Raw genomic sequence first — 19,719 nt, 5'->3', positions numbered from 1 at the left:
ATGGAGTATCGGACATGTCCCATGAAGCTTTGAAAGGTACAAGCCATGGGAAGTGCGTAACAATGAAGTAAAAGATGAATTACGATCTCGTAAGTCATAATCGGGAACGACAACCTTGGAACCAAAGGACATGACCATTATCAAGTATGATTAATGATAAATATCATTATCATGTATGGAGAGTTTCGGAAGATTCCGTGACCAAGCAAGTCACAAAAAATAAGTTTATCAAAAATTTGAAAAAAGTTAGCAGAATTTTGGACAGAAATTTTGGGTCAAATTTAGAGGGGTATATCTCCTAGTATATTAGGAGTTTTAAAGTGAAACAAAATCCTAAATCGAAGTTCAGGAAGTCTAGTTTCCAACGCAATAAACTTCTCATCAAAGCGACATCGGAGTAGGGAGTTATGAGCATTTTAAGATAAGCCTCTAAGTTGCCAAATGGCTTCCAGCGGGCCCACTTGGAAAAGTCAGTGGAACCAACTTTCAAGGGGTATAAATACCCCCATCAACCCTATTTTTTCATCATTCTACACTCTTATGAGTTCTAGAAACCTCCTATCACATCTCCTAAACACTTATAGCCCATTAAATCAAGAATTTAACGAGATTACACCAAACTAGTTCATGAAAAGTGGTTGTTCTTGCTTCTACTTGATGTTGTGGTGAGTTCAGTCTTAAAGAAAGTTGGTGTGGATAAAGTTCTTCAAGTATGAGGTATGTTATTCATCCTATCTCTTATGTTGAGTTGATTTAAAGGTTTAACAAGTTTTAAAAGCGAAAATAGTCATGGAGGAAAGGTCATAAAGTGTTGTATTATAGTTGTTGAGTTTATGGACTGCTTTGAGTATGTTGTAGCCGTGTTGTTGGGATAACTTCCATGAATATGGATGGTATCTAATGTTGTTGGTTTGTTGATGAGATTATACTCCTTGCTTGGGAAGAAAGAAAGTGTACATTGTTATTGCATATCGATAAACATCGTGTGGGATGTTTTATGGAAAATTTTGGTATTGATGATGACGCTATTGATGTTAGTGTTGTTGTTGTTGTGTTGTTTGTTGGTATTGTGATTTTGGGCTAGGGATATAAACAGGGGAGATGCTGCCCGAATTTTGGCAGATTTTAAAAGGGTTTAATTTGAAGACTTAAGATAAGCATATAACGATAAGCCTAATAGTGGTATGAATTCTCTTGAATGTAGATTTACGAGCTTGGAAGGATAAGCGTTAAGTAGTAGGAGACCAAAAATGTATGTTAAGGCTAGTTCCTTTCTTTCAAAAGGCATGATTCATATATGCATCCATAACCTTCTTACTTCCAAAAGTTAGAAGTTCATGATTCTTAAAAGCTTCTTATGATACTAAAGATGAGATGTTTTCTATGATGAACATGATGATGATGATTTTAATTCTAGAAATTTCAAAGCTTATTATTTTAATGCTATTATGAGATTATTGAGCTTATTTCATGATTTTCTCAATTTTATAAATTGTTGTTGATCTCACCTTATAATAATTGTTCCTTCAAGCTGAGATATAGCGATGATGATTGTTTCATAATATAAATCGGAGGTTACCGACCTTACGTTACTCCGATAGAGTTGTAGCTTTTGTTTGGGCTCTTATGCATGCTACTTATATATATATATATATATATATATATATCCACAGCACTATTATGTTATATCTGTATGAAAAATGTTTTTAAAAAGAATGCTAAGCATGCATGATATCCGCCTTACGAGGCAATCAGATGTACAGGTTATCTCTTTATCTCATGATATGTTCTGTATTTCTTGTTATGTTGTTATTCATGCCTTACATACTCAGTACACTGTTCGGACTGGCGTCCCTTCTTGTGGACACTGCGTTCATGCCCGCAGGTAGACAGGTAGGAGGATCTGATCCATAGGTGCTTTATTAGCGGATTTTCAAGAGCACTCTACTTACTTCGGAGCTGCAGTCTATTGGTACCGATCTTTATGGTCACTTGTATTCTATGTAGAGGCTCGTAGACATGTGTGTATAGTTAGACATTTCATAACCCTACCGGTTTATATTGTTGTATAATATTTTCGTAACCTTGTCGGCTGATGAAGATGGGCATAGTTGTTGAGAATTATATAGAGATGTGTCGTTACGTTGCGATATATGCACTTACCAATTATGATATCCATGAGCTATCTTTATGGTCTGCCTAGAAATGATTATGAGATGTATGTTTAGAGGTGATCGGTGTGTTAGCTTCGGGTGCCCGTCATGGCCCTCTGGTTAGGTCGTGACAAAAGTGGTATCAGAGCAGTTCGTCCTAGGGAGTGTCTATGAGCCGTGTCTAGTAGAGTCTTGTTTAGGAATGATTGACCTTTCTTTCTCATCTTAGATCGTGTCGTAGAGCTAAATTGTAGGATGTGATGACCCTGATTCTAATCCTAAATATTTTGATTGTGGATGAGCTATTGATTATGCCGCTATGAGGTAATTGATGAGAATTGAAGTTGTTACTCTGAAAGGTATGTTTCCTGCCTTATTGATATTGATAGACTTTGATATAAGAACTTGAGCTAGATGTTACGGGTATTTGTGATAGCCTTATGAGGCATTGTACATGTTTTCTGGGTTGTGTGCAGGAATGAGACAGTAAGAAGTAAAGAGGAAACTCTGCCGAAATTTTTACAAATTGAATTGTTTGAATGTCTATGCTATAGAGAAAGAATGAAGGGAAAATGTGACAATCAGATGTTTGGTAAGTCATGATTGAATGAATCATTATGAGATGCTTTCAAAGAGATGTTTTAGAATAATTTTAATTTAAGGGAATAACCCTAGAGGGAAAAAATGATAAGGAATTGAAATGAGTTGCATTCGAGATTTCGAAGAATTGAGATTATTGAAGATATAGGGAAAGTTGACACTAAGAATCCAAATGCGGTACTACGATTTATAGATTGGTGAGTAAGAGATAACGAAAAGATATTGATATGGGAAAGGAAGTTAACAAGTAGGGGAAAGTTTTACTTTAGAAGTTTATACATATACATAAGAGCAGGACGGGTTGATGACAGGCACACAAACTCGCTTTATTAGACTTTCCTATATGATGTGGGTTTACATTTGGATTTAGAAGTCACCAGTCATTCGACTTTAAGGGGATTCTGAGTATTTGATAGTTGGTACTATTTTGAGAATCACTATGGCCGAGTTACTTTGGGTATTATGATGACCTTGAACTCAAGAATGAGAAATGGTTAGGTAAGTTGGATTGCAATTATGATTGTCTTTGGATTGCTTATATAACTTCTGAATGTGATGTTGCTTGGCCGATAAAGGAAGTCAAGATTGTGTCAACCTTAGGAATATGTGATGTATTTCTAGCTAATCCTTATAAGAAGGATTCACCCTAATTTTTTCCAGATGGGTGTTGTGAAGGTTATTTGACGATAGACAAAATTAGGTACGATACCGGTTTATGTGTAAGCAGAGAAGAGAGTAGGTGTACAAGTAAAGATAAAATATCGCAAGAATCAATTCGGCTGCTGCAGGAAAGTAAAGGATGAACGTGAGGACCCTAGAACCAACCTATATGTCTGTGTAACCAGAACCAAGAAGGTTGTAAATAATGGACAAAGGTGCATCCTTGAGAAGAAATAAACAGGTTTTATGAGAGCGATGAGGAAATTTTAAACTCCTGAGATTTAACCAGGAGAATGGATGTGAACCCATGATTGGTACGCCTATTTAAGGAAAGAAAGTACCCCAAGAAGAGATTTTCAGCATCAAAAGGTATTCGCACTCGTAACGAAACACTCAAAAGTTTCCTAACCTAAGAGTACAGGATGACTAATGGAAACAGGCATTTTACGAGTAAAAGAAAACAGAGGAAACTATAAGGACTGAAGGAAGGAGGAGGTGTCAACGAAATAATTAAAGGGAATTATGTGGCCGCCAACAACAAGGAGAAGGTTAATGAGTCAGTAGGCTTGCCCAAAGGAAAACAAATTAAAATTATAAGATAATGGTTGTGTGAAAGATGGGATCATGAAGAAGACCGAGAAAATTTGATATATATATATATATATATATGTGTGTGTGTGTGTGTGTGTGTGTGTGTGTGTGTGTGTGTGTACAATTTGTAGTATCATAAAGAAAGATGAAGACTCGATGAAAGAAGAAAGGAAAGAGTGTACTTTGTGAAGATTTCATGATAAGAACAAGAACCGACAGAACACTAGAAGGACTATGATGCATAGCTGTGATGCAAACAAGTAGTTAAGAAGAATTACGGGACAAAATGAGCTAAGCTAATGAAAGGACGAGTCGTGGGAATGGATGGTATGGAATATCAACTTTTAATGGTAGACATAAATCGGAATTGGAAACCCAGAGCAAGGAGAATTTCAAGGATATTAAGAAGATAGTCATGGTGAAAGACTAGGACTAAAGGAGCGTGGTATAGTCAGACACTCCATAAGGGGCCTAATGAATTCCGATATCTCCATTAATTCATTAGACTAGGGGACTACTAGTCATGAAAGGTAGAAGTGAAAAGACAATAAAGAAGGCATCAGAATTGTATCCGATATGTATAAGCATTTTGATTTGATACAAGAACTTAACCAGCAAAAAGGAAATAAGTTAAACCATGCGATGAAAAGAACTTTGACATTATAAGGAATAGAGGAGTTGAAGGATCACTAAGGTCGGCCAGATGACTATCAAAGACGGCTAACACTCAAAGGTTACGGGTATATGAGAACATTCTTTAAAAGGGGGGAAGAAATATATTGGATTGAAGGAGTTAAATTTTGAGATGAACCGATATGTCAAGAATGTGCTAAAGAAAAGTGAAAATGGATTTAATGCAAGCATATCATGAGACAAATATGGAAAAGGAGGCATTACAAGATGATGAAGGTTTAGCGAATCAAAGAGAATAAGTTTCGTCAACGCTATACGTTGTGTTCTGGGCGATGATTCGAATCACTCACACCGAAGAAATTTTTGGTTACAACTAAATATGCAGTAACATACTCTAAAAGGCATCAGGAGGAGTAAGAAGGGCCTACAAGCTGACCAGGAATAAGTATAAAGGGACAATCGGGACTACTAATAAGAACTTGTAGCACTAGAAGAGATGAAAGCTTTAAAAGAGGACTATCTATAGGAAGTTCAATGATCTTCAAAGGAAAGGAAGATAGTGTACCTATTGATAACAAGACAACAGTACTACCTAAGATTAGAAAGTACCTCGCAAGTTGTGAAATTCCAAGTCTCCGATTATATCAATTGTGAGAGTGTATGAAATAGAACCATATAAACAATCGCTGTAATGAAATGACAAGTCGAATGGTACAAGGTCGACGAGTACAAAAAGGGATAATCTAAAGTAGCACCAAAGAAGCAAGTAAGGAAAGGTGCCCTATCTGAATAAGAGAGTTTGTCCACTAGTAGAGAAATAAGGAGCAAGGCAAAAAAGTACAACAATTAAGAATATTCGCAAGATCGGTGAAGAGCCATATCGATCATGAGCCTATACCACTTTAATGAGAACAGGACGATAGCTAGATACCAGTTGACCACTGGGTACATACATAAGGACATGAGGATGTGAAACTAATGAATGAGTCAAAGAATTGGGAGAATATAACAGAAGACTAATGAGCCCATAGTATAAGAGCATGGAGGTCAGGAACGAAAGGAGGAAAACCATTTTAAGAAATTAATGATAGCATTGTAAGCTTGCAAGCTACAACATTTGAGGACGAATGTTTCTAAGGGGGGAAGGATGTTACACCTCGCACTTTCAGAGCATGAGCATGCCATATACTTTACCATATTAATGGAGCATCGGGGATGTCCCATGAAGCTTTGGAAGGTACAAGCCATGGGAAGTGCGTAACTATGAAGTAAAGGATGAATTACGATCTCATAAGTCATAACCAAAGGAATGACCATTATCAAGTATGATTAATGATAAACATCATGTATGGAGAGTTTCGGAAGATTCCGAGACCAAATAAGTCGAAGAAAATATATTGAAAATCTGGAAAAAGTTAGCAGAATTTTGGACAGAAATTTTGGGTCAACTTTAGAGGGATATATCTCCTAGTATATTAGGAGTTTTAAAGTGAAACAAAATTCTAAATTGAAGCTCAGGAAGTCTAGTTTCCAATGCAACAAACCGCTCATCAAAACGACATCAGAGTAGGGAGTTATGGGCATTTTAAGTTAAGCCTCCAAGCTGCCAAATGGCTTCCCGCGGGCCCCACTTGGAAAGTTGATGGAACCGACTCTCAAGAAGTATAAATACCCCCATCAACCCTATTTTTTAATCATTCTACACTATCATGAGTTCTAGAAACCTCCTAACACATCCCCTAAACACTTATAGCCCATTAAATCAAGAATTTAACAAGATTACACCAAACTAGTTTATGAAAAGTGATTATACTTGTTTCTACTTGATGTTGTGGTGAGTTTGGTCTTGAAGAAAGTTGGTGTGGCTAAAGTTCTTTAAGTATAAGGTATGTTATTCATCCTATGTCTTATGTTGAGTTGATTTGAAGGTTTAGCAAGTCTTAAAAGTGAAAATAATTATGAAGGAAAGGTTATAAAGATTTGTGTTATAGTTGTTGAATTTATGGACTGCTTTGAGCATGCTGTAGCCGTGTTGTTGGGATAACTTCCATGTATATGGATGGTATCTAATATTTTTGGTTTGTTAATGAGATTATGCTCCTTGATTGGGAAGAAAAGAAGTGTATATTGTTATTGTATGTCGATAAACATCTTGTGGGATGTTTTATGGAAAATTTTGGTATTGATGATGATGCTATTGATGTTAGTGTTGCTGTTATTGTGTTGGTTGCTAGTATTGTGATTTCGGGCTAGGGATATAAACAGGGGAGATGCTTCCCGAATTTTGGCAGATTCTAAAAGGGTTTAATTTGAAGACTTAAGATAAACATAGAACGATAAGCCTAACAGTGGTATGAATTCTCTTGAATGTAGATTTACGAGCTTATAAGGATAAGCGTTAAGTAGTAGGAGACCAAAAAGATATGTTAAGGCTAGTCCCTTTCTTTCAAAAGGCATGATTCCTATGTTATGATTCCATATATGCTTCCATAACCTTCTTACATCCAAAAGTTAGAAGTTCATGATTCTTAAAAGCTTCTTATGATACTAAATATGAGATGTTTTCTATGATGAACATGATGATGATGATTTTAATTCTAGAAATTCCAAAGCTTATGATTTTAATGCTATTATGAGATTATTGATCCTATTTCATGATTTTCTCAATTTTATTCATTGTTGTTGATCTCACCTTGTAGTAATTATTCCTTCAAGGTGAGATATAGCGATGATGATTGTTCCATCATATAAATAGGAGGTTACCGACCTTACGTCACTCCGATATAGTCGTAGCTTTTATTTGGGCTCTCATGCATGCTACTTATATTATATTATATATATATATATATATATATATATATATAAAGGGGATATCGGAAAGGTTAAGCGTTATATACGCATAACCACACAATCGATTGGTATACTATGATATCGTCCCGACGCGGGATATATGGGTAAATGGATCGGGCCGCACGTTCCGCAATAATATATATATATATATATATATATATATATATATATATATATATATATATATATATAGATCGGGCTGTAGGTTCCGAACAATATAATGTATATATGGATCGGGTTGCACGTTCCACAGCACTATTATGTTATATATGTATGAAAAATATTTTTAAAAAGAAAGCTAAGCATGCATGATATCCGCCTTACGAGGCAATCAGATGTACAGGTTATCTCCTTATCTCATGATATGTTATGTATTTCTTGTTATGTTGTTATTCTTGCCTTACATACTCGATTAGACACCGTTTGCATCGACATCCCTTCTTGTGGACGATACGTTCTTGCCCGCAGGTGGACAAGTAGGCAGATCTGGTCCATTGGTGCTTTATCAGTGGATTCTCAGGAGCACTCCCCTTACTTCGGAGCCGCAGTCTATTGGTATCGATCTTCATGGTCACTTGTATTCTATGTAGAGGTTCGTAGACATGTGTGTATAGTTAGACATTTCATAACCCTACTAGTCCATATTGTTGTATCATATTTTAGTAGCCTTGCCGGCTAGTGATGATGGGCATAGTTGTTGAGGATTATATAGAGATGTACCATGATGTTGCGATATGTGCACTTACCAATTATGGTATCCATGAGCTATCTTTATGGTCCACACAGAAATGATTATGAGATGTACGTTTAGAGGTGCTCAGTGTGTTAGCTCCGGGTGCCCGTCATGGCCCTCTGGTTGGGTCGTGACACCCAGGGACATCTCATAGCAATATGACCAAGCTCTCAACATATAGAACAACCCTGAGGGGGCGGAGACTAATAAACTAAAGCTGAGGACCCGACTGAAACAACCCTGCCTATTGGTCAAGAAAATGAGCTCTCTGGAGCTCACTGCCTGGGTGGCTCAGTGGAGGAAGCCTGCAAGGCAGAATGCACAGGGCAGGTAGAATATGGAATACGGCCTAGAAGACTAACCGGCGCCTCTCGAACTAGAACCACCATAACTCCTAATCTGACACTGCCCCTTCGCACCACCCCTTCTAAATGCATAGGCCTTAGCGGCCTCAACCAAGAAAGCATGCTCGACATGGACTAGAAGGAAGCTCCCATAGCCACCATCTGAAGGCAAGGAATCTGAATAAAACTGACTAGCCCACCAACAAAACACCTAATCCTGTCAGTCTTAGTAGGGATCAAGGGAGTGGAATAACGGGCCAGATATAGATAGCGGGTCACATAGGCCTCCACAGACATACCTCTCTGCTGAAGATGTAGAACTCATCCCTACGCGCCTCCCACAAAGCCTGGAGCACATACTTCTTAAGGAAGGATAGGTAGAACTGAGTCCATGTCAGGGGAGGAGAACCTTCAGGTCTGCAAGCAACAAAATACCTCCACCAAGTCTTCGCGTCGCCTTGAAACTGGTAGGACACATAGTCAACTCCATGGGACTCTACGATCCCTATCCTATGTAGCAACTCATGCATATCCAAAATGAACTCATAAGCGTCCTTCGCGGAAGTACCCAAAAACCTTGGTGGCTCCAACTTTCCAAACCTCCTAATAAGATCCTGGTTAATCAAGATCATAACAGGGCCCGCTATGGGTCTAAGATCATCCCCCGAGGCTAGCACTGTATCAATATGGGGAGCCATAGCTACAGTGGGGTGTGCCACTCGAGTAGGTCTCTGCTCAGGGGTCTGTGCCCCAACTCTTGTATGCGAACCTCCGCCAGGAGTAGAAACACCAGTGGAAGCATGCTAAGCATCTGGATGGAGTAGAACACGAGCCATAATATCCTGCATAGCGAGATCAAAAGTAATCTCGAGCTGTATCCGTGTTGGGGCCACATCATCCTCGGTAGCCTGGTCTCAAACCTGCTGATCCTCAGGCTCTGGAGACGGTGATCTCTCGCGCCACTTCCCTACCGCAGGAGCCTTACCCCTAGCTGGGGAAGCTCCGCGGCCTCTAGCTCTGGCTGTCTCTTGCCCTCTGGTGCTAGCCACAACTGTGGGCTCTGGTATCTGATCTCGGGCTATAGTAGCTCGAGTCCTCACCATCTGTGAGAGAAGAGATAAGAGTCAGATACTAATTCGATTGTTCCAGATACCAATTAGAATAAAGTAGCACGAAAGAAGGAAGGAAAGAAAATTTTTCTAAAATGTCCTATAGCTTCTCGCAGATAAGTATGGAGCTCCTCGTACGATCCACGAGACTCTACAAGCCACGCTCTTGTATTATAAACTGGGTAACCTAGGGCTCTGATACCAACTTGTCATAACCCAATTCAATTAAATCGCGCGGGCACCTACCTTTCCCACCTCGGTAGGCAAACCCTTAACCCAACAATAGTAAAAACACAAACAAATAATTAAATAAGAGGAAGAGATGAAAGCACGTAAGTCTGACAGTAATAGTATAGAAAATATGCGGAAGTAAGGAAAATACATCCTAAAGTCTGGTCTAATCCATTGTCACACCCTAATTTCTGTTAGGGTACGATGGGCACCCGATCCTTGTTTAGGGCCGAGCGAACCCGCTGACTCACATAACACTCGTAATCACGCTGGCTCTCAAATCGTAACATAAATACATACCGAAAGTTTCCTCGAAAAATAACATGCTTTTTACCTTTCTCGAACCAAAGAAAATCTGTATCATATAGAAACATATGGAACTTATAATACAATGCATAACAACACATCGGCTTACATAGCCGCTTACATCACATCCTATACCCGCGACAACGTCTCGCAAAGTCTCTAACACGAGAACATGATACTATGACATAATACTTTGACTCGGCGACCTCGAGCAACGGAGCTCGCCAATCCGCCGGGAACATCTTCTGCTAATGTCTTCAACTCATCGGGTGTATGCGCGGCATGAAACGCACCCCGAAGAAGGGAGGTCAGTGCGGAATATGTACTGAGTATGTAAAGCATGAAACATAATAAGCGGTATCATACTGAAGTAAAGAGTACGGGAAATCATAAGACTAGCTTTTGAAAACATTCATCGTGCATATCAAAATCATATAATCATCATATATACGTATAGCGTGTCCCGACCCTAAAGAGGGGACTCGGTAAGTAAAATCATATCATGATCATGCATGCATATACATATATATATATATATACCGTGCATCGGCCCCTCTAGCGAGGGACTCGGTGAATAGCGTGTCCCGGCCCCGCTAGCAAGGGACTCGGTATGCCATCCTGGCCTCCGTCCCCACATCATCACATCATCATATATATATATATATAGCGTGTCCCGGCCCTCTAGTGAGGGACTCGGTGAATAATGCAACGGAATGTGCACGAATGCGTGTCCTGGCCCGGGTCTCAGTGAAGGATGCCTTGAGCTTGGCACGAGCAGAGTAGTGAGAAACCATATGCACATAAAACATCATCATAGACTCAATGAAGTAGTCAGAACGAATCGTCATTTGAAAATCCGGACAACAGTTATCAAATAGCTTTCAGACGTTACTCGGAAACATAGCAAATATCATAGACGTATTAAAGAACCATAGAGGTCATAGTCATATATCAGATCAATCCGAGTCCGCCTCGGAAAGTTACAAACTTTATTCACTTTAGAACTTTCTACGAACAAATCGAAACAATCCGAGCCTTTCTACGAAAGTTACGGACGTTCGTAGTTTCGGAATCGTTTAAGAAATAAACTTTTTTGAAAACAACCTTTCATGCAATCTTTGAAATCCATTCATGTGAAAAACATAAAGACCACAATTTGACTACATTAAGAATGTGAATATCAAGAAACAAATAAGGACCATAACATGCTCGGATCGCAAGTAGAATTACCTCGGGGCACGTGTCATAACTTACTTTTCACAAAGACATGCCAAAGAAAGAAGGGTTAAGCTTACATACCTTAGCCGCTTCCTAAGCTACTCCGAACTTACGTCTCGACTCCTCACGATCTACAATAACATTAATAGGCCTCGAACATTAGGCATAAACATCGAAGAATCCAATTCCAAATTAATGCTTTATCTACAAAAATTTTGGCGCACTTCCCTGTAAATTCAACACCCGAGAATTCAACTCGGCCAATATTATCAACAACAATACCAACAAGCTTCCAACAACATCAATAAACAATTTCGGACGCATTCTATCATTAATAATTCTTTTACCCATAATTCGACAACATTCTCTTTATATGCGTTTCAACTACGTACTTTCAAGCCGACATCATTGCTCGCATATTCAAAACTAACTCAAGATCACTTAACAAAATTCAAGAACACTTTGAACAATTCACAATGCATTCAAATCAGCCCATCCACTATACAATAAAACCCGAGACCTCAAATTTCCATAAGAACAACAACAATACATTTTCTTCCTTCCAAATTCATAAACTCTATCAACAATTACATATGCTAGCAACATTATTTCCATAATTTCAAGAAACATATTGAAATCACATTAAGCTCAAATCAGCCCACACACTCATAACCTTTACTTGGATCATTAAAACTTCATTTCACATCATAGAATTCACAATGACAACAACCAAACGCTAAACAAATTAGTTCTCCTCTTACTACACAACACAATGCACACGGCCAAAATCCAACATACACGGCCAAACATCAATTCCAACATTTTATGAGTTTCATTCATTTCTACACATTACAACAACACACAAACATGCTATCTACAATTAGTTCATCACTCCAACACACCACCACATGTGCACACACGGTTAGACACCCGCATCCACGGCTACACTTCAACATTCATATTTTCATGATTTTAATTCATTTCCACACTTCACAACACACACAAACCATCCATAACACACATGAAAAAAATAAGATTGAATCTCACCTTCTCCACGTAGCTTCACCACTCGGCTAACTTGATGTTTTGCAAGAATAAAGAACTTGCTTGTTCCAACAATCATCCCATGTTAATAAGGACCTTCCATTTGGTAGGAAAACTACAAGAAAATATTTTTTCGGAGAGGCTTTATGATCTTCCATTTTTCTTGTGCTATGGCCGAATGGCCTATTGTTTCCTTCTCCAAGATTCTTGATTTTTCTAAGTCTTTGGGAGATGATGAAAAATGATCCCTTAGTCATCTTTATAATGCATATATTAGCTTCCATGTGGCCATGGCCCACAAGTCATGTGCATGGCCACATGATCAATTTTTCATGAAATTTTCCACTTCCCTTAATTCATTTTTGGTCCCAAATTTTCATAAAATGTCTAACTTTCCATAATTCACTTTTAACCCCAAATTCCTTAATACTTCCATCCAACAAAATTCATAAGCAACTTATGTCCTAAAACAAAGTCGGAAAATAAGCCTTGTCTTTAACTTGTCGCAACTAACTTAAAATATTCCGACGTACCAAAATGCGAGATATAACATCCATACAAGAGCATCCAACTAGAATATACAAATCTGGAATATCAATAATATATCAAGTCTGAATATGTCTCGGAATAGAAATAAGACAGAAATAAAGAAGAATCTGTAAGGCGGCGAATGTCTCGTGCTCACCACAAGGCTCTAAGCAACTCTCGGACTGACTATCAGTTACGAGAAACAGAGGTCGATCCCACCAAGAATTCTGCATTCATAAAAGAATGCCGCAAATGCAAGTCAGGACAAAATCGCAGTATTGGTAGGTATCATAGGCCGACTAAGTTTAGCTAACATAATCTGAATAATAAAGTAAGATAAACAGGTATCAACAAGTATAAGTCAATAAGCCAGAAACTAAGTACACATCGTCACCTACATTATAGCATCCAAACCCAAGTGTGTCAAGTCTCAATATATCTAATTCGAGTCCAAATAACACAAGTATATCACCATATCGTCACGATAAAGCCATAATGCAAAGCAATGCATTAATGTATGAAATGTGAATGCAATGAAATACTGTGTACACATGTACTTCGGATGGAAGTATCGATGTCTCGGTAGCACGGAGTCCATGTACCTCACAGTCCAGCACCAACCTGGATACGGCTACCTCATGATCCCGGTACAAACCTCCAGAATCGCTACGCACAACCTTGATTCTGGGACAACCATCGGATATCGGTCCTTACGTCACTCTCATCCAATTGGGCCCAGCTCATCACAATGCGTGCAATGTATGAGTGCAATGTCAATAATCATATTAATATCACAATAACCAAGCAAGGGTACGCCAACAATATCATGAAAAGGCTACATAAGCGATATAGAATACTATACTCGTATCAAACATCAACAAGTAAGGTACCACAATATCATGAACAAGATGTATCAATAGTCTCCAATATCTACTATCACCATGCGACATCAAACCAACAACAATAGAACAAATCAAGTCACAACACAATGGGGTGGCTAGCCCCAATCACATAACAGGGCCCAACCTAAGACAATATCCAACCCAACGTCATACCCGATGGTTCACATGCTTTCTCCGACAATATCATTTAAATATATGCTTCGCTAAATGAAGTCTCACCATAGAGTAAACCGTAACCTACCTGGAAGGCCGAACAACAATAACACCAACAATCACTCCTTAGCCTTTCCTATCCTTTGAACCTCGATATCAAAAAAGTTTAAGCACATTCGAATCATGGAATTAAAATCAAGGAGAATATCAAAATAAACCCTACTTCTATCAAGACACAAACTCCAACCTATGGGATAGGTTTTATAAACTAGAAGGGTGAAATTAGGGATCCAAAGGTCTAACATCAAAATTAAACCTCTAGGTGATCAATTCCCATCATTAACAAGCTAGAATAATTAACAATTCACTCTATTTCGGATTCTAGGCAAAACCCCCAAATTTGGTTATAAACCCTAACTTCCAATTCCACAAATTAGCCTCTAATTAGGAAGAAATTATGAAATAAAGGATTCTAATCATCCATTCAATGCTTAAAGAAGCTAACCCAACCAACAATTCATGATTTAGAAGTCTAGAAAGAAAATTCATTAAACCCACTTTTAATTTTCCATCACTTAATGAACTGACAAGGTAAAGGGATTCTAAGATGAAAAGGGTTAATAGAATAGCAAAGAGATTAGGACTTACCACCAATAATTTTCTCTATGACTACTTTAGAATTGCTCCCAAAAGCTCAAATTTCAGAATAGTAATAAATGAGGGACTTAGGGCATTTAACACTACATTTAATGAACTAACTGCCCGTCACCCCCTTCCGCGACGAGATTACTGCTCCAGTTGCGTCGCCCCAACGGTCATGCCTAAGTGGAACGAGGCCACCGCCGGTACAACGAGGGCTAACCTCCATAGCGGTGCCTTCTTGCCCGATGTCTTCCGTGCGGCAAAGTGGGCACAGACACTAGAAAATTTTTCAAGTTCCACAACTCAACTCAAATTTTCGACTAACTCCCGAGGCCATCTGTTCACAAACCACCTACACAGACACACATAAAAACATGCTACGGACACACTCGTGGCCTCAAAATTCCCGACGGAGGTCTTGTTCATTGAGTCAACCCCCGATACCTTAATTTTAACTTCTCAATCCAAGTCCCAAAATGCACCCGAGTGCTTTGGGAACCGAACCAGATATGCACACAAGTTCTAAATGACCATCCGATCCTCTCAAAATTGATGAATTTTGAAAAAAGATCCATTTACTCAAAAGTCGACTTTAAGTCAACTCTTTTTTACTTGAAGCCAATTTTTCCCAAAAAGTCACCATAATCAACCCCAATCACCTCAAGAAAGATGTCAACGGTCCCTTCGGGTCAAAAGTGCTGAAAAGACTATTAGCAACCAATCGGGTCATTACACGTACTTACTGAGTACCCCTGGACATGCGTCCGTATAAGCATAGGTGGGCTATTAGGGCCCCCACGAGGAAGCTTGCTGACTCATATAGGTAATAGACTAAAATAATAGGTCTGAAAGGACATAACTGTATAACAAGTTGGACATGATGGATGAGCCCACATGGCTGTCACACATATCTAACTGTACATAACTGTCTATAAGCCTCTACTGGAATACATGACATAATATGGTCGGGAAAAGTCCCTGCTATACCCTTTCCATATGCATATGTCACCATGCTGAGTCACAAAGCAACTCCGGAATGAGTCTAGTGCAACAACACTATCTGCTAAGCTGACATCCTACTGGGAGAGCCGTCAACCTGTATATCAAGACCTGCGAGCATGAAACACAGTATCCCCAGATAAGGAGACGTCAGTATGGATAAATTACTGAGTACGTAAGGCATAAAAGTAATATGAAAGAGACAGAAGAAAACATACGGTATAAAAGAAACGGCTGTATGTTTGAGCGTCTACGCGAGTCAATGATATACATAAAAACTGTGCATGAATTCATAACATCTATATATATATAACGCCTGTGAATCCTCTGTGGGCATCCCTTCGTATCATATCGGCCTCTGTAGGCGTCGTCATCATCATCATTATTGTTATCATCATATAACCAGCTGATCAGGTGGTAGTGCGTATATAACGCCATCACCTTCCCCATACCGCATATATATATATATATATATATATATACACACACACATAATATACACATATATAACGCCTAAGGGGTCACAGGTCTGTATATGCATATATATAAATGAAATGCAATGCATAAACATGATAGTACATTCTGGATCTGTCGGAGTGACGTAATTATACCTCCGAACATCATTATGGGATAGCATTTTCATCAACAAGCAACTGTAGAGATCATATTGGATCTATAGAAAGATTTTCTGAAGATAACACCATAGAAAATCAATCAAACGGATCATCCCTAACTTCTAAGAATAGAATCATTATGGATTTAACGTTACGAGTACGTCTTGTTCACAAGGATCATGCTAAAAAGAAGGAAGGGGTACATGGACTTTGCGGGTGCCCCATGGGTCATGACTATTGAGCAAACAATGCCTTTAGCATGTGTGTACATGTTTGAGGTATTTGGCTACTGCATTTCATTGCACAACATTGCATTTTATTCTACATCATTATATGTCTCTTCACGTCTGATTTGGCATGGTCTGTTCGTATCATTGTGGTGGCATAGATTAGATTATGGATTGGGTCAGATTTCGGGGTAGTGACTTTGCCTAGGTTCAAAACTTGGTTTTGTGATTATCGCTTGAGATTCGTAAGACTCGATAGACTTGTGGTTTAGAAGTTTCATGTTAGGTTTTGATTCGGTTATAGGACAGTCTGTGACCTTGGTTTGGGTATTATTGCCTATCCGCTTATCTTGTTGATTTTATGCTTATATGCATGAGCTAATCTTAGTCGGCCTATGATGCTTACTCAGTACCTGTTCTATGTACTAATGCTACTCTTGATGTACTCTTCTTTTGAGTGCAGAATCTGTTACAGGTTCTATTTCTAATCCTCAAGAGTGTTTCCCGAGACGGTGCTGTTGGAGACTTAGGATGAGCTACTGCCAGATCTGTAGCCTGAGTTTCCATTTTTCATATACTTGTCATCTATTTCCAAACAGCCTTTCTTTTGATATTATGAGCATTGTATGGCAACATTTAAATAGTTCTTGTTGTATATTCAGACATATGTGTTTATTAGTAGCTCTTGTGCTGACTTAGACCAGATGCCTTGGGTAGAAGATGTATTTCGCACATATTCTCTTTTAATTGATATTAAGATTTATTCTTATTACATTTTTCTTCCGCATTGACAGATTGCATGTTGGGTAAGGGAAGGGTTCACCTACTAAGGTGGGAAATGGTAGGTGCCCGTGCGACTAAGGGATTTTAGGTCCTGACAATAGAAGCTTCGCAAACTGAAGTCTAAACAAAAGGTAAGCCGTAACCTACCTCATTGTCAAGCTGGTGCCACAAACAATCAGATCTGAGCCTTGCCATTTTGAAGATCCTCCGAATGCCCAAAGTTTAGCCATTATCAAATTCTAAGTTAGAAATGAGAAGCAACGGTACCCATATTGCTATATATTCGTTTGAATCAAAGTCAACTAAGCAAAAAGGAAAAACGAGCCCACAAGGGTAAAACAAGTACTTCAAAGATAGAATTGGTAACCCAACATTCTAGAAGTTCAATTCTAATCTCCAATTGTTAATATAGGCCAAGTATTGATCAATTTCATCATTCAAAGCAAAACCCCCAAATTAGGCATAAACCCTAGCTTTTTCATATTCAAATTCTCAACTAGAATGGAAGATTCAAGCCTATTGGTAGCTAATTAATGAAATTCCATACTTAGATTAGTCAAATCCATCAATAAACCTCATATTTGAAAACTAAAATTCAAATAATAAAGTAAAGGTTGAGACTCATCTTTTTCCACTAGTTTTCTAGATTTCCACCAGTGATTCAATCTTAGGAAAGGTAAATAATTGATAACAAGGTTAGAGAGACTTACCCCAAGAAGAATCCACTCAAAACACTTCAAATTGCCTTAGAGACTCTTAGGAGAAATAATTTTGGGAATGGGAAACGAAGGGTTAAACTTAGCTTTTAATGACTTTCTGAATCAGCGATTTTCGCTGCAGCGGAATAAGTTCGCTGCCGCGCATCCGCTCCAGTGGTATGCGTCCACTATAGCGCATCCGCTCCGGTAAATCTTGTCACTGGAGCGAACTCCGGGAATCCCTTTTTTCGTGCCCGCGACGGAGTCTTGCCAAGGCGGGTCAGCCGGCGCACCTAATTTATTTGGGGCGAAACACGGTTCTGAAAACTTGCGATTTTATACCAAGTTCTTCCCAAAACCAAACAGTTACCCGAGACCCCCCAGATGCAAACCAAACATGATTACACACATAAAAGCACGCTATGGACTCACTCGCAGTCTCGAAATTTCCATCGGAGGTCTATTTGTAGGGTAAACAGCAAATGCCAAAACAACCTTTCCAACCAATAAACCAAAATGCTCTCGAGTGCCGCAGGAACCGAACTGAACATCCCCCAAGTCATAATCGATCCTCCAGACCTCTTGAAATCGATGAATTTTTGAAAAAGGTCTGTTTATCCAAAAGTCAACTATCGATCAATTGTTTTTCACTTTAAGGTTCTATTTCTCAATAAGTTATCATAAAACTTGCTCAATTACCTTGAGGACAATGCCACCATCCCCATGGGTCAAAATCGTACTAACAAGGCTCAGGGAAGGGTCAACGGGGTTAATTTGGTCATTACATGAGATACCAATTAAATAATCATTCGTCCTTAAATGAAGAAAGAGAGTAAGAAAGATGACGGTAACCAAGGAATCTTTAATATAACAACACGGAAGCCTCCACGGTATGAAGTACACCAAAATCACTGCATGTTCACCTTATCAGTCAAACTTCCTTTAACTTAGCTCAACGACTCTATTTTCATATTTCCTATCCTCGAAATTTCTTTCACAACTGATCCTCGAATATAATGGGCTCCGCTTGAATTCTTTGATTCAATAAAATACACCTCTGAACGCGATCGATAGATCCACAAACAGTCCCCAAACTACACAACCTTTGAAACATGGCCACAAACCATAGCCCACTCTGAATCGGGAAGATATTCTGATTCCGCTAACCTTTCTTTCACTCCTTCTAAAGCCGTTCTTCATATCAAGATTTCTTATAAACACATGAACACACACCACGAGCCTAAAATCATGACTTATTCTTGCCAGAATAGAATCCTTGCTCCATCTGAGAACTCTACACAATTCTATCAAAATTGATGTTGCTCAAAATCGATTTCGCTAGTTCCAAGTCTGTAAATATCGTAACCCGGTGTTGAAACTACTTTAGCCAAAACCCAATGCCTAAGCCTTCTTAAATCTTTGAATCATAATACTAAAAGCATACCCGGCGGTGATTACCCTTCACAGGTCGAAGTCGTAAAGAACTATCTGACCACTCTATAGATTTCTCATAGCCATAGTACCTCCTCAAATCATTACCAAGCACCGACGTAAACCATTATAATTGTCCGAATAGCTGCCCTCGGTAAAACATCATTAAGTCTACTCGCAAACCCCGATAAACTCGATAAATCTGTCATACCTCAATTTTGAACTGACACCCATAAGTTCTTCTGGAATTATAAACATAGCCCACTAGGC

The sequence above is a fragment of the Lycium ferocissimum genome, chromosome 11 (assembly GCF_029784015.1).
Source record: "Lycium ferocissimum isolate CSIRO_LF1 chromosome 11, AGI_CSIRO_Lferr_CH_V1, whole genome shotgun sequence".
NCBI lineage: Eukaryota > Viridiplantae > Streptophyta > Magnoliopsida > Solanales > Solanaceae > Lycium > Lycium ferocissimum.
The sequence above is the reverse complement of the archived record's forward strand: the minus strand, read 5'-3'. Positions refer to the sequence as shown.